We start from the raw sequence: 12,226 nt of genomic DNA on the forward strand, positions 1-12,226 counted from the left end.
CTAAATAAAAAATAAAAGGTATAAGTACTCTTCACTAAATTCAAATTTAGAAAAAAAATATTTTGATTTTATATAATAGCTGTGAGTTAAAACTTAGTAAATCTGTTTCCTTAACCATAAAATTAGTTGATAATACTAGGATTAGGACACAAACTAAAAATTAACAGTATATTTAAAAGAACACTGTAAATTAAAAAGCATGTTCCTGCTTAGTTATTTAATAACTATAGGAGGGGAAAGTAATTTTCTCTCTGCCCTTCTGAATTCTTGGCTGAAATTCTTGTAATAAAAGACAGATTAACAAGAGAAACAGAAGTTTGTTACCATGTATACCTCTATATACATGGGAAATACCCAGGGGAAAAATGTGTAACTCTCTGAGGTGTTCTAAACCACCAGCTTAAATATCATATTCAAGAGAGCAGGTGGTGGCTCAGGTGGGACAGTTGCCAGGGATGGTGGAGCATGAGAATGGAGCAGGTGTCCAGGCTGCTCTCCTGGACTCTGAGCAGAGTCCACTGGTTCTCCTGCCTCTTTGAGTGGTGAGCTGCCTGGCAGCCCTGGATCATGGAAGAGAAAGTGCTAGAAGTTATGATTTGATTAAATCTAGGACCCAGAGAAGCCCAATACTTTCAAAGAACTCGACGTGGTAATGGAAAGAAGTGTGGAGGTTCAGGAGAGAAACAACAATGACTATTCGGTTATTATCAGGTTCAGGCCAACAGTACCTCACTGCTCTTTGGCAACCCTTAGTGGGCTGTGCTTAAGAGTAAAACCTCAGTGGTTTTTACCAGTTAAAGGTAAGTTGCAAATCTGCATTTCTGAAAGAGCCCACTCGGCAGAGGAAGACATCATCAGGTAGACAAATGACAAAGAGGGAGTGGCACTGCAATGGAAAACCCCAATTTACAGGAAATCATGGACTAGTTAACCTTGAACCCAATAGCTATTTTAAGTCACTTAACTTTAATTGTTTGATATATTTGTTTAAATTCTTTGTAAAATGTAAGACTCTTGTTTAATACATAGGTGATTTGTACCTCAAAGCATTTTTTTAACAGATGATTTACAAGCAAGATTTAATTATAGGTAGTACCTAGTTGGTCCAGTGTATAACATTCTCAGGATTTGTAACACTTAAATGACCAGACAGAAAAATATTTTCTAGTTATTATGTGTCAGATGAGTTGCTATTTTTCTGACACCTCTTCTGATACAACTGCTTTTCATGTCATATATTTACTGTGCCTGAATGTATTCAGTTTAAATCATTACTCTGTAGAATAAATAAAACAGAGATGATTTTTGTAATAAATGCATACATACATACCATATTCAGCCAAAGACAAAAGAGAAAAGGTTGTCCTTATCAGGAAAAGTAAGGTAAACAAGAGTAAGTCTTGTTATGCAGACTTGTCTATGCCTTCTTTATTGATAAGGGTCTCATGTGATTTAGAATCATCTTTCTTCTCCTGTTACAGATAGGAAGATATGTTTACAAGGACATACCCTCTATAAATACAAGTTGTCCGGATAAAAGGGATGACTTCTACTCTAGTTTCAGAGCTTCTCCTGTGTCTACTGTTTCTCAGATCAGCTCAAAATAATCCTTATATCAAAGAGGCATATTTTGGAATGACACATTCTGCTGCCCTTCATAATATTAACATTTAGGTAAAGAAAAATATAGCTATTCTTTCCAAAATATTGGAAAGAATAAATAATCAAAATACGCTCACACAGCAAGGGCATAGTGACCCCTGTGCATAACCCTTAAGAAAATCCATATGACATTAAAAACCACTGTAAAATTTTGCAAAATAAAAAGTGACCTTAGAAAAATGAATTAGGAAAATTCAAAGGTGATTTTTATTCAAAAATATTTTTTCTCAATCTGCAAAATCATGAAAATAAAAGTGCTATCAAATTTCAAAGGTTTTATAAAAAAATTCAAAGTTTTTATAAAATTGTATTTGTTTATTCAGGCTCTAATTAGAAGCATCATATGACAACTACTTCTTGTAGATTTCCAGTTTAGCCTAATCAAAAAGCATGTCTTGAATTTTAAATTTTAGCTTTCCATTAATTTCCGCATTTTTTTTTTTTTTCAGGTGAGAATACTACTTATAGGAAGATAATGTTCTTCCCCTGGGAAATTAGATCTATATCTTCTCTAAAAATTCAGTAGGGAGCAGTGTTTTATCAGGATGGTACATCTTGTTGTATTCTATTTCTCACTGAAATAGTGGCATGTGTCTGAATGGCCACACTTGGGTTCCCTGCTGCCATTACAAATGAGTATGAAGCCATTTCCCTGGTGGAAATAGCTCTAGGACTGACATTTCATTATAATGAAGGGAGCTAGTGTTCCTCCAAATACAATGCCATTAAATGCTTCCCCACTTCCCCACTTTTCCAGTTAAGAATCTCAGTAGGATAAGAACTGAAATGCAGCTTACATTAATATAGGGCCATTCCATTTGTAATTGTAACTTTTTATATAGTTACATCTAGGCCCCCAATGGCCTTCATACCTAATGTTCATCAACTTTACAATATTTGTCAAAGATCCAAAATAGTGCTGGATTTTTAAATAAAAAATTTAATTCAAACTACTATTTTTTTTTCTTAGTTATACTTTATTCACCTCTGGCTGACATAAGATGTGAGTACATTTTATGGACAATTAAAATTAATTTGCTAAGTTAAGAAAAAAATAATTCTGTAGTCATTTGACCTCACAAGTTTGTCTTTCTAAATTAACTCTTTTATTATTCTTTGTTTGCTTGTTTATTTATTTTTAAGTAGGCTCTATGCCCATCATGGAGCTCAACACAGGGCTTGAACTCAAGACCCTGAGACCAAGACCTGATCTGAGATCAAGAGTGGGACACTTAACCCACTGAGCCACCCAGGTCTGAATTGACTCTTTTAAATCAAGTATTTACATATTGTACTAAGCATAAATGAATCTGTCTTCTTGCCTTTTGTAGATGCATATGTTGCTTTAGTAAATGTACTGTTTCTATTGTAATAGTACAATAAGAAGGTTGATACTGTAGTTTTTCTAATTGCCAGAAATTGAAAGTTTCAGGTATAGAAAAGTAAAATTTTCTTGGTACTATTTAGCAGACACATCATGAAACAAAGTACTTTGCCTTCATACTTTTTCTAATGGAACTTATCTTTTTTTTTTCTCCCCCATCTTTTTTTTTTCTGTTAATGATTTTGGCAATGTAATAAAAAATCTATTTTTTCTTTCCTCTATTTAGTCAATAGTTCTTACATGCTTATCTGACTAGCTACTACATAAAATAATCCAAACAAAACCCTAAAAGTCTACCATCAGTTAGTTTTTGTCAATTCTATTCTAATAATGAATAATAGGGAGTATATTTGAAAATAACCAAGCAAGTTTCAACGGTAGTTTCCTAAACATTTGATAAAGTTTATCTGTTAAAACATTTCATCAAACTCATCATCTATCTTCTTTTAAATTTTGTTATTTATTAAACCAAGTCTTTTGTTTTAATTTTTTTGTTTTGAAAAAAACAAATCTGTATGATGACAATAACTCATTTTCAATCCTCTCTTATCTTACGTTTATATGCTTTAAAACAAAAGTGACCATATTCACAGAATTTTGAAAAAAATAAAACAAATTAACAAACAACCATTGAATGACATTCTTGGTTAAAGAGAATTTCTTCAGAGAGCTTTGAAAAAGTTATAAAATTTAAAATTGATAATTTAATGCTATTTGAAGATTATTTTATCTGAACAACTATTTTCAGTTTAGCCATGCAATTGTATTCAACTTGACTTAGTGTCTGATTCTGTTTTTACTTGATTCTCAGTTGCTCAAACTGTATGTGCATCAAGGGTTGATGTAAGATCAAGTTTATTTCTATTTCATAGATTTGGTGAAAATTTTCTAACTATTTATTATCTTAGATTAAACGCTATAAAAAACACTGAAAATTAAAATATTTTATTTCTTTGTTAAATATAGACCTACATATTAAGCAGTAGATATAAGAGTAGTTTGAACAGTCTCGCCTTCTTTTCTCACTGGATAATTTACACTGTAGAGTGAGCATTTTTTTCTAAGCCTCAGTGAATTACCATAGTCCTTTCAACTTCTAATATGTTATCCTGTGAATTTTCATTATCATGAAACATCTTTGAGGATTTCCTCAACATGAAATTTGACTGACTTCCCTTCCCCTGAAACATATTCATCCTTTTTGTCAGTTAGTTTCCTCATTTTTGTTGGTAAGTTCACCTTTACTAAAATTCCTTGACTGCATATCTCAAGTCTCTGAAACATGGCAGTGTCAGCATTCCCCTGGCCATCTATTTCTTCTAGAACTCCATTTATATTACATTTGAATTGAACTTCCAGCATTAGCTTTTTACTTTACTGAACTCATACTTTTGTTGGCCAATTCCTTCTTTCTGTTGTCCATCTTATAAAATGTCACTTGGCTTTATCACTGGGAGAAAGAAGGCAACGCAACTACATGCTTCTTGTCCGCATGGACTGAACAAAAGATGGGAAGTGACCACCACCATCAGACTTCAAAGTATACAAATGTAACCGGTTATGATGAGCAGATCACTTATATGGTGATTTGTGAACTGAAGAAATAGCTGTGAAGTTTGCACTTTATTGCAATTGATCACAGTTAATACACCTGGGTAACAAATTTGAATCATATTTTTGGGGGGACTGATTTTAACTAACAATGGTAAGTAGAATTTGTGAACCTCAGAACCATGCAAAACGAGGACAGCATCCATGGCTTCAGATAGAAACAATTTTAAAAATCTGAATATACATTTTCTTTGTGTTCTGTGTACACTGAAAAATGACCCTCAGACAACAAAAAAATAGATCATATTTCCTCCATTTAACCAAAAAGAGGTTTTATGGAGAATTAATATTTTTCTCCATCTCTCTAATCCTGTTCATCCCAAATGTGTTATTGTGTGCATTTCAAATGACAGGTACAAGGAGACTTCATTTTCAAGGCAAACTTATTGTGTAGTAATCTTCTTAGTTATCCTTACGGATATTTGATATCCATATCTTTCAACCCATCCAATCGATCAAATATCCTTTTGGATGTTTGACATCTTTACCTATTTTTGCTTATTTCTTATAAACTCACACAGATTCTATATTTCTCTTTCAGTGTTCCACAAGCAAAACAACAAATGCATTCAATTCTGGAACACTTTTGGTACACTTTGTCAATGTCTATATACTCTTCAATTCTGTACATTTTTTTAACTGATGTGCATATAGCAGAGATGTATGACTTAGTGTATATCACAGGTACTCTTGCCAGAGTCAAAATGGAAACAGTAGGAAAAAAATTATTCTGCCACTCTCATACTACTGTATTTTATTCTTAAATCATTGCAACCAATTCCTGGAAAATGTAACTGATGAAGAAAATGTTTCCTCCCAGTGGAAACAGTATTTTTGATATGCAGAGACCTTTAGTCATGAATTAAAGTACTCCTTTAAGATTTGGTTCATTCAGTTTCCTGGCAGGGTCCACTCATACAAAGTGTGAAATGGCAGGGGGTCATCAAGCAAATGTCTGGTTAGAAAACGTTTCTCCGTAATCTAGTGGCATGCCAATATCAAACATAGGAACAAACGAGGCAGGGATTAAAGAGCACGGAAAGGTCAGGAAAGCAAATGTTCCCTCTCAAGTACAGGCAAGCTGGTGAACAAACGCATTTGATATAAGCAAAGTTGACAGTTCTCATTTTGGAGGGTCCACTTTTACTGTGTAATCTGTATTTCACTCAAAGCTATTCTTTTCTCCCCTAATGTTTCTATGGGAAATGTTGTCATTGCTAATACTTCTAATACTTCAGAAATTAAAAAAAAAAATCTCAAAAGGAGGCAGATTAGTGGCAAAGGCAGAGATTACTTAAAAAACACACACACAAAAAACTTGACATACAATCAGATATTTTTTTCCTTTTATATCCCCTGTCCCATTTCTGAAATTATAAATGAAATAAGTCATTACTATAAATTAAAGTAAAAATATATATACATATATATATATGTGTGTATACACACACACACACACATATATTACTTAAGGGCATAATCCTCCTTCCCTTAGTAACTTCCTCATTTCATGTTATTTATCTTACTCCAAATGCATCTGTAAATGATGGAGGATTAATTAAGCCTTTTCCTATAACTCTGAATTTGAGGAAGTTGAAACAGAATTATTAACTAGGGGCCAAAGCTGAAGAAAGCAGTTGTTAAGTGCTGTGTGTTCTAAAGAGAGCCACAAATCACCGGGGCAGGTATTAACTACAGGCTCACCAAAAGATGGAAAGAAGTATCCACCAAGTACTGCATCAATACCCCACTTCCCATAATAAGACCTATAAAATAGAATGACATACTTTGCCTCCTTTCCTGGTTCAGCCAAAAGGAAACTAGTTCTAAGAGTGCCACATAAAAATAAACATGTTTAAGATGATGATGCTAATACTGTGTTTCCTGGTTACTCTTCTAATTAACTTGACAATCTAAGGGACTACTATCCTTGGGACATCTTGATATTTGACCCCTGAATTTGAGAAAAGGTTTTAAACCAAGACTGGTACCTACTTCTTTCCAAGATGCAAGGTTTAAAGAAATAACCCATTCATTCTTCTCCTGGTTGGGGTCTAAAAACTTGAGTGGGTCAGCAATACTTGCAATACTTGTCTCCCACATCTGGCCTCTCTCTTCGGCAAGGACACCTTTACCTCACTGGAGCTCTTACACCCAGAGCCTGCACTGGGATTTCCTCTCTCTGGGCAACCAAAGCTTCTCAAACCAATTTATACTACCTTACAAGGCACAAAAAGTGCTTCTTTCTGCCTACTATGTCTGTATTGAATATTGATAAAATTTTTAATTTGCATTCTTAATAGTGTTAATATACTGGATATTTGTATTTATTTTATATGAAATATCAGTTCATTGTTTGCCTTCTTTTTTGTAGAGGTGTGTAGTCCTTTTTACTATGTTGATTTCTAACTATTTATCTATCTAATTTAATTAGCCTTTATGCATTTGATGCCTTTTTTAAAGCGTGCCACTTTTTTTACTAATTTTTTAACAAGAGAAGTATTTGATTATTATATAGAAAATACATATTTCTACATTTTGCAGAATGCTTAGAAATACCCTCTAAAACCAAATTTATAAAGATAGTTATGCCTAAATTTGAGTACATGTGAGCATAATCTAGCATTCTAAGAAAAATGTGATAAAACATTATTATTATTGTTTCCACATTAACTGATAACCTTTCCCAACATCATTTATTGAATAGTAAAACCTACCACTACTGGAATCAATTTCCTCTCTACCTTAAAATAAATTATCACATGTATTTATATTTATCTTAGATATTTTAATTATTTTTATTGACTCATCTATTCCTTAGTTCTTTAAGGTTTCAATTACCGTAGTCTTATATCATGTTTTATCTTATAGTAGGAGTATAACTTTTTGTTAATCTTTTTCTCTGAATTTTCATGGTTACTTGCATTTATTAATCACTGACATACTTTATCAGATGAACTTTAGATCCATCCTGTTAACTATGTCCTCCCTCAAATATGTATTGATTTTTTAAAAATGTTGATTGCTTTGCACTCCAAAATAATTTAAAGGGAATTTACAATTTTACAACACTAAATTATCTTTTTTTTTTTTTTTTTTTTTTTTTGGAGAGAGAGAGGTTGGGGAAGGGGAAGTAGGGGAGGGAGAGGGAGAGAGAATCTTAAGCAGGCACCATGCCCAGCATGGAGCCCAACTCAGGGCTCCATCTCATGACCCTGAGATCATGACCTGAGCTGAAATCAAGAGTCTGAACCTCAACTGACGGAGTCACCTAGGCGCCCTGAGTTATCATTTCTAAAAACAAATGTAATGCCCCCTCATTTATTCAGGTACTTATATTTTCATCTCTTTTATATTTTTCTTTCATATTCGTCCTTTTTTTTCCTTAAGATAGACATAAATATTAGTAAAATATCATAGAGCAAGCTTGGCTACAGATAGTCTTATAAACTCATATTTTTCTTCATTTTTTCATCTTTATTGAAGTATAATTGAAAATTAAAACTGTTAAGTAGTTAAGATGTAGTACTTGATGATTTTGTGTAAAGATACATTGTGAAATAATCACAATAATCAAGCTAATTAACATATCCATCACCTTACATAGTTACCATTTCTTTCTTCTTCCCTTCCCTTTCCTTCTTGTTTCTTTTCTTTCTCTTCCTTTTGTTGTGGTGAGAATGCTTAAGATCTAAAACCTCTTACAAATTTCAAGTGGACCATACAGTATTGTCAATTACAGTCATCATACTGTACATTAGATCTGCAGATTTTACCCATCTTACATAAATGAAAATTTGTATCCTTGACCAAAATATCCCCATTCTCTCTCCCCTTAGACCCTTACAACTACCATTCTACTCTCTGTTTCTATGAGTTTGATTATTTTAGATTCCACGCATAAACCAAATCATGCAGTATTTGTCTTCCGTATCTCACTTATTTTACTTAGCATAATATTCTCCAGGTTCATCCATGTTGTCACAAATGGCAGAATTTCCTTCCTTTTTTTTTTTTTTTAAGATTTATTTATTTTAAGGGGGGAGGGACAGAGGGAGAGAATCTTTAAGCAGACTCCCCACTGAACATGGAGCCAGATGCCAGGCTCAGTCTCAGGATGCTGAGATCATTACCTGAGATAAAACCAAGACTATGAGGCTTAACCAACTGAGCCACCAGGTGCCCTAGAATTTCCTTCCTTTTGAATATTAATAGTCCATCATATTGCATTCAAACATATATTCTTTATTTATTCATTTGTTTTAAACAAATTAATTCAAACTTGTCTCTGGAAAGAAAATGAAGTCAGTGAGAGACTGTGTTTATGAACTTTAAGATGGGAAGGAGAACTCAGATATACAAGAAAGACAGAATCAAGCCTACACAAAGAAATTTGAAAACTTGTGAATGTACTCACAGAAGAACAATAAGAGTAACAAAATTTACCAATGAAACTACAGTAACAGTTTACCTCATGTGCAATTCAAGGATGACAATTATTAACATTTAAAATATTACATTTATTTTATTGAATTTGAAAAGCTTAAAGAACATATTAATATTCTCTGATGGTAAAATATTTAGAATTATTTACAGTAACAATCTTGTTTTTAAAGAAAAGATATTGCACAATTGTAAAACTTGGGCTAAATACATGGTAGCATGGGCCTACAATCAAATATTAGGTGGCTTTAAGTAGGCAGAACTTTAACTGTGCAGACTCAGGCTTCCAGATTGTCTAGTTCAAATTCCTACCTTCACATTATTGTGAGTCCAGAGCTAAGTTCTTTTTTTTTTTTTTTTTAAGATTTTATTTATTTATTTGAGACAGAGAGAATGAGAGAGACAGAGAGCACATGAGAGGGGGGAGGGTCAGAGGGAGAAGCAGGCTCCCTGCCGAGCAGGGAGCCTGATGTGGGACTCGATCCCGGGACTCCAGGATCATGACCTGAGCCGAAGGCAGTCGCTTAACCAACTGAGCCACCCAGGCGCCCGCAGGGCTAAGTTCTTAATGTGTCTCTGCTTGTGTCTTTGTCAGCAAAAGGCAATGATAATAATCATGCCTAACTATCTCATAAGGTAGCTATAAAGATGAAATGTAACACAAGCCATGACTAAGGACAGTTTTTGACTCATTCTGAGCAACAAATATATGATCTCTATTGATGAAAATAATGCCACAGAAATTCCTGTATTAAAAACAAATTACATGGGCGCCTGGGTAGCTCAGATGGTTAAGCGTCTGCCTTCGGCTCAGGTCATGATCCCAGGGTCCTGGGATCGAGTCCCGCATCGGGCTCCCTGCTCCTTGGGAGCCTACTTCTCCCTCTGCCTCTCTCTCTCTCTCTCTGTGTCTCTCATGAATAAATAAATAAAATCTTTAAAAAACAAAAACAAATTACACTGTTTCTAATTTTTGAGTTCAAAATGCAAAAAACAGTGTTTTATAACTGGTTTTTTTTATATGCTTACCCCCCTAATGTGGGGTTCAAACTCATGACCCCAAGATCAAGAGTTACATGTTCCACTGACTGAGCCAGCCAGGTGCCTCTTTTATAACATTTTTTAATGTCAGAAAAACAAAAATATTACAGATGGGGTTATCTCTAAGATGGGGATTATGTCTATTTTTACTATTTTCCCCTTTATAAAGTAAATCTGCAATATTTACAGTACAGTAAAAAATCTGAATGAAGTTAAATTACTAATATGATCCAAACAAGAAATGTTTCTTAAAAAGTCCATTTCTTAAAAGTTACAATTCCAGTTATTGTTGGTCTGATAAATGTAAGACAAGAAAGTATAAATATGAATAAAAATTAAAGTTATAGTAGAATTACATGAGTGAAATAACCAGATCTGTAATATTTTGATTACACACTTCATGATATCAGAAATATTTGGTATACTTATCAATAATAAACACGGTGTGTTTTCTCCATCAATCTTTGCAACCTAGACAGGAAGAAAATAAAACAATTTTAAAAAGATCTGAATAAGAAAAATAAATAGCTTGTTAAATACTCAGAACCTGAGTCTGAGTTACCAGGAATTGCAGAAAACACCTTTGTATGCTTCCCATGCCCATTTCCTAATGCCTATTTCTTTTCAATAAATAATGACTGGAATTATTCACATTATAACAGGACTAAAATGGAAATTACTATCATGCTTGACAATTCTCAGGGCCATAGAGTGAGATGAAAATGTGTGTTATCTTATGTTTGCACTATTCTCTGTAGAATAACTCAAGTTAGCTCGCACATGAGAGACAGGAGAAAAAAATAATGCAATGGGCAACGAGTTTCTTGAGTGGTGATAATCAGCACTCAGCTAAATAGAGTGGAGCTCAGTCAGGATGAAGAAAGTGAAAGACTATTCAAATACACTTCTGCCCACTTAAATGATCAGCATAAAGAAAACATTAATAGGCAGGCATGCCATGTACTATTTTTGCCTTTCCAAAATTTGTTATAGCATTTAATATGATTTTGAATTATTTCTCAAGATGGCATTTAAATATATTCTCTATTTAAAATGCACACCTTCATAATGTTTCCTTTTTTCCCCCACTGTGGCTCTTCTCCATCGAGCTTTTTCATGTAAATTGCTGGGTGTCTATTATTTGTTGTTGCAGCCATTCCTGTCTTTCTTGCTTCTGTATATTATTTTGTTGCATGTCTCAGGAGAAAGGAATTTTAATAACTTTTATTTTAACCATATTCTTCATTTTTATTTTTGTGCTGGGATCTTACATGTTTTTATATATTACCATAGTTTATGCTGGGAGATTTTAATTTTTAATAAGTATTTTTCTACTGCATAATCTGTTTTTCCAGAAGTTTGTGTTTAGAGATATTTTCCCCTTAAGTTGTCATGTTTTTAAAGATTAATTAACTTGTTTTAATCTTGCCATTTTACTGTACAACAGAGTCTAAAATCAGGGTTAGGTCAAAGTTTTATAAATAGCCATGTTGTTTTTCCTTTCCTCTTTTCTTTTTTTTTTTTCTTTCGAAAGAAGACAACAAACATTTCCAGATGATATATTTTTCTGAGGAGAAAAAATAATTAAAAATTCATGAAAAGTATATATCTCTATATATACACACATACACATACCCACATGTTACTTTCTGACAATGCCAATGAATTATTTAAAATTTTTAAAAAGATGTTTTCCATTAAAAACATAGTTTTATGGTATGATAAAATGTATACTCTAAACTCCTCTCTAAATGCTTTAAATATATTGCTAATACCTCATACAACGTTGTGACTTAAGCACTCACCACTATTTATCCTATTTTACATAAAAGAAAGCCTAAGCTAGAGAGACTGAGTAACCAATGTAAGATCATACAGATGCTAAGTAGCAGATCCCAGACAGTCTAGCTCCAGAGCACATAACATGTATTTGTTGTTGTCGTTGTTACATTCCTTAATAAGTTAACCAGGAAATAAAATTCTTAGAACTGGGTATATTTAGAATGAGCCTCTTAAGAGGTAATAAAAAATAGCTAATAAATATTGAGAATTTTCAGTGTGAGAATTGTTTTAATTATATTACTT

The 12,226-nt window shown here is 33.2% G+C and overlaps 1 pseudogene; it reads left to right on the top strand.

Annotated features, from left to right (window-relative positions):
• The first annotated feature begins 471 nt into the window (after positions 1 to 471).
• LOC123834478 (cytosolic iron-sulfur assembly component 2A-like) lies at positions 472 to 927 on the top strand (annotated as a pseudogene).
• Positions 928 to 12,226: the final 11,299 nt, after the last annotated feature.

Source organism: Mirounga angustirostris, unplaced genomic scaffold (assembly GCF_029215605.1).
Source record: "Mirounga angustirostris isolate CCGP_5_RB_7025 unplaced genomic scaffold, mMirAng1.0.hap1 SCAF_1, whole genome shotgun sequence".
NCBI classification, from domain to species: domain Eukaryota; kingdom Metazoa; phylum Chordata; class Mammalia; order Carnivora; family Phocidae; genus Mirounga; species Mirounga angustirostris.